At 36.9% G+C, this 5,297-nt stretch overlaps 1 pseudogene across 1 annotated transcript; it reads right to left on the minus strand.

Moving 5' to 3' along the window:
• Positions 1-3,474: 3,474 nt before the first annotated feature.
• LOC114906527 lies at positions 3,475-4,549 on the minus strand (annotated as a pseudogene). Its single transcript, XR_003796446.1, has one exon. The product of XR_003796446.1 is annotated as a cofilin-1 pseudogene (transcript).
• Between the last annotated feature and the right edge of the window lie 748 nt (positions 4,550-5,297).

Below are 5,297 nucleotides of genomic sequence, written 5' to 3' on the forward strand. Positions count from 1 at the left end.
ATCAAGCATCTTTTCCAAACACAATTCTATGAAACCAGAAAAAAAACACAAACACATTAGGTATCTATTTTGTATATAAACCTGCTGTATAACACAGGGAACTCTACTTTGCTGTACAGTAGAAACTAACACAACATTATAAAACAAGTATACCCCAATAAAAAAAAAACCACAAACACATAGAAGCTAAATAATATGCCACTAAACAACCAATGGATCATTGAAGAAATCAAATAGGAGATGAGAAAACACCTGGAGACAAATGAAAACAAAAACCCAGTGACCAAATTCTATGAGATGCAGGAAAAGCAGTTCTAAGAGGGAAGTTTATAGTAATACAAGCTTACTTCAGGAAACAAAAAAAATTGCAAGTAAACAACCTGACCTTACACCTAAATGAACTAGAAAAATTAGAACAAACAAAATCCAAAGTTAATAGAAGTAAAAAAAATCATAAAGATCAGAGTAGAAATAAATGAAATAGAAACTTAAAAAAACAAGGGAAAGGACAAATGAAAATAAGAATTGGTTGTTTGAAAAGATAAACACAATTGATACAACTTTAGCTAGACTCACCAAAAAGAAAAAGAGAGGGGTCTCAAATCAATAATACCAGGAATGAAAAAGAAGTTACGGTTTACAACACAGAGATACAAACGATCATAAGAAATTACTGTGAACAACTATATGCCAATAAAATGGACAACCTGAAAGAAATGGACAAATTGCTATAAGTGTACAATCTCCCAAGACTGAACCAGAAAGAAATAGAAAACATGAACAGGCCAATGACCAGTAATGAAATTGAATCCATAAAAACAAAGCAAAACAAAACAAAACAAAGCTCCCAACAAACAAAAGCGAAGGACCTGATTCATACAGAGATGAATTCTACCAAACAAAGTTTACACCTATTCTTCTAAAATTATTCCAAAAAATTGCAGAAGAAGGAACACATCCAAACTCATTCTACAAGCACAGAAACACCTTGATACCCAGAACAAAGATATAACTAAAAAAGAAAAATTCAGGCCAATATCACTGATGAGCATAGATGTAAAAATCCTCACCAAAATATTAGCAAATTGAATTCAACAATACATTAAAAGGCTCATACACCATGATAAAGTAGGATTTATCTCAGGCATGCAAGCATGGTTTTATATCTACAAATCAATCAATGTGATACACCCCATTAATGAATTGAATAAAAAATCATGTGATCATCCCAATAGATGCAGAAAAACCTTTTGACAAAATTCAACATCCATTTATGATAAAAACTCTCAACAACATGGGTATAGAGGGAATATACCCCAACATTATAAAGGACATTTATGATAAGCCCACAACTAACATCATACTCAACATTGAAAAGCTCAAAGCATTTCCTCTAAGATTAGGAACAAGACAAGGATGCCCATTCTTGTCACTTTTATTCTACATAGCATTGGAAGACTTATCCACAGCAATTAGACAAGAGAAAAATAAAATGATTCCAAACTGGAAAGAAAGAAGTAAAATTTTCACTGCTTGCAGATAACATGATACTACACAAAGAAAATCCTAAATATACAACCAAAAATCTACTAGAGCCTATCAATGAATTTGGTAAAGTTGCAGGATACAAATTTAATAAAAATAAGTGCATTTCTATTCTATACACTAACACTGAACTATCAGAAAGTGAAATGAAGGAAACAATCCCATTTACCATCACAACAAAAAGAAAATACCTAGGAATAAATCTACCTAAGGAGGTAAAAGTCTGTACTTGAAAAACTATGACATGGATGAATAAAATTAATGAAAACACAAACAGATGGAAAAGTATATTATGTTTTTGGATTGGAAGAATTAATATTGTTAAAATGACCATATTACACAAAGCAATCTACAGATTCAATGAAATCTCTATCAAAATACCAATGACATTTTTCATAGAACTACAACAAAAAAAAATTTTAATTTGTATGGAAACACAAAAGACCCTGTATATCCAAAGAAATCTTGGAAAAGAAAAACAAAATTGGAGGTAGCACACTCACTGACTTTAGACTATACTAGAAAGGTACGTTAATGAAAACAGTATGGTACTGGCACAAAAACATATACATACATCAATGGAACAAAATAGAGAGCCCAGAAATAAACCCACACACTTATGGTCAATTTAATCTATGACAAAGGAGGCAAGATTATATAATGGTGAAAAGACAGTCTCTTCAATAAGTGGTGCTGGAAAAACTGGGCAGCTACATGTAAAAGAATGAAATTACATTTTTTTCACACCATATACAAAAATAAACTTAAAATGTATTAAACACCTAAATTTAAGACCTGAAACCATAAAACTCCTAGAAGAAAACATAGGCAGTACACTCTTTGACATATGTCTTAGCAATATTTTTTGGATCTGTATCCTCAGGCAAGGGAAACAAAAGCAAAAGTAAACAAATGGGACAATATCAAACTTAAAAGCTTTTGCACAGGGAAGGAAACCATTAAGAAAAGAAAAAGACACTCTATTAAATGGGAACAGATATTTTCAAATGACATGTCTGATAAAGAGTTAATATCCAAAATGTGTAAACAGCTCATACAGCTCAAAATAACAAAAAACTCAATTAAAAAATGGCAGAAGACCTGAATTGACAGTTTCCCAAAGAGCTGTAGAGATGGCTAATAGGCACATGAAAAGCTGTGCAACATAGCTAATTATCAGAGAAATGCAAATGAAATCCACGAGATATCAGCTCACACTTGTAAGAATGGTTATCATCAAAAAGAACACAAATAACAAATATTGGTGAGGATGTGGAGAAAAGGGAATGCTTGTACACTGTTGGTGGGAATGTAAACTGGTGAAGCCATTTTGAAAATCAGTATGGAGGTTCCTCAAAAAGTCAAAAATAGATCTACCATAGGATCCTCTAATTTCATGCCTGGGTATATATCCAAAGAAAACAAAAACACTAATTTGAAAAGATATATGCACCCCAATGTTCATAGCAACATTATTTACAATAGCCAAGATGTGGAAGCAACCTAAGTTTCCATTAACAGATGAATGGATAAAGAACATGCAGTATATATATACAATGAAATATTACTCAGCCATGAAAATAATAAAATTTTGGCATTTACAACAACATGGATGGACCTAGAGGGTATTATGCTTAGTGAAATAAGTCAGAGAAAGAGAAACACTCTATGTTACCACTTATATATGGAGTCTAAAAAATAAAACAAATGAATATGACAAAAGAGAAACAGACTCACAGATATAGAAAACAAACTAGTGGCTACCAGGGGGAGAGGGAAGGAGAGAGGGGCAAGATGTACAAACTACTATGTATAAAATAAGTAAGCTACAAGTATATATTGTACGTCACAGGGAATATAGTCAATATTACATAATAACTTTATTTATTGATTGATTTTTATTGTTGTGTGTGTATGTGTGTGTTTTTAATTGAAGGTCCCTTACTGGTCCGGCTTCCATGAGTGGCTGTGACCAGGGAAAAAAGGGAAGGGGAACCAAGTGGTGCAGGGAGGGGCCATCTCCACAACATTCCATTTATACACAGAACTAAACAGACAAGCACAGAGTCACTATTGTGGTTAGATGTTAGCAGCATGGGAAAGGGGAGGAACAGGTGGGAAGTTGGGGTGTTGTCAAAAAAAATACAGCACCCCCCAAATAGGGGTCCCTGGGGAGAACTTGATCTGTTTCAACCCAAGAGGAATCAGAAGGTCAAAAGCTGTTTGGGAAGGCCAGAACTGTCAGGGATGGAGGGAGAAGGAGGAAGATCCAGGGGGTGGGGTTGCTGTTTGGCAACTGGGGTGAAGGGACTGCCCTCCTCCTGCAGGGATCCCCCCAGCCCCTCAGGTCTGGCAGGAAGGGGGCAGCCTGCAACCCCCATAGGCAGGTCTGGGGCTGCCAGATGCTCCAGGCAGGGGGCTGGAGGGAGCTCACAAAGGCTTGCCCTCCAGGGAGAGGACAGCGCTGCTCCCCAGCTTCCCTGCCAGGGTGCAGGGGTCCTTGACCTCCTTACAAGTTTGCTTGTAATTTATCTTGATCTCTGTCAACTTCTTCTTAATGGCGTCCTTGGAGCTGACATACATCATTTTGCTCTTAAGGGGTGCACACTCAGGGGTCCAGAAGATGAACACCAGGTCCTCCTTCTTGCTCTCCTTGGTCTCATAGATTGCCTCATAGAGGACGTAGTGGCAGGCTTTGTCCGGCAGCATCTTGACAAAGGTGGCGTAGGGGTCGTCTACAGTCTGGCCCACATCACCTACCAGTATCTCCTTGCCCTCCTCCAGGATGATGTTCTTCTTGTCCTCGCTCAGGCAGAAGAGCACCACCTTCTTGTCTTTCTTCACCTCCTCTGGTGTTGACAACTTACACATCTTCATGTCATTGAACATTTTGATGACCCCTTCAGAGACAGCCACACTGGAGGCTATGTTTCCAGAAGCAAAAAGGAGAGAGCAAGGAGAGCCAGAAAAGACAAGAGCTGCTGCAGCTGCTGCCAGGATCCAACTTATCATAATAAATTTAAATGGACTATAATCTGTTAATTTAATTGCTATGTTTTACACCTGAAACTAATATTGTAAATCAACTATACTCAATTAAAAAATTATCAAATTTTGTTATGGACCATGTTTTTGGTGTTGTATCTAAGAAGTCATCACTAAACCCTAGGTCACCTAGAGTTTCTCTTATGTTATTTTCCAGGAGGTTTATACCTTTGCATTTTACATTTAGTTTTCAGATTCATTTTTTTTTTCCTTTTAGCACCAACTTTATTTATTTATTTATTTATTTAAACATCTTTATTGGGGTATAATTGCTTTACAATGGTGTGTTAGTTTCTGCTTTATAACAAAGTGAATCAGTTATACATATACATATGTTCCCATATGTCTTCCCTCTTGCGTCTCCCTCCCTCCCACTCTCCCTATCCCACCCCTCCAGGCTGTCACAAAGCACCGAGCTAATATCCCTGTGCCTTGCGGCTGCTTCCCCCTAGCTATCTACCTTACTACGTTTGTTAGTGTGTATATGTCCATGACTCTCTCTCGCCCTGTCAAAGCTCACCCTTCCCCCTCCGCATATCCTCAAGTCCGTTCTCCAGTAGGTCTGCGTCTTTATTCCTGTCTTACCCCTAGGTTCTTCATGACATTTTTTTTCCCCTTAAATTCCATATATATGTGTTAGCATACGGTATTTGTCTTTTTCTTTCTGACTTACTTCACTCTGTATGACAGACTCTAGGTCTATCCAT

Source organism: Monodon monoceros, unplaced genomic scaffold, assembly GCF_005190385.1.
Source record: "Monodon monoceros isolate NGI ecotype Baffin Bay Population unplaced genomic scaffold, NGI_Narwhal_1 Super_Scaffold_22, whole genome shotgun sequence".
NCBI classification, from domain to species: domain Eukaryota; kingdom Metazoa; phylum Chordata; class Mammalia; order Artiodactyla; family Monodontidae; genus Monodon; species Monodon monoceros.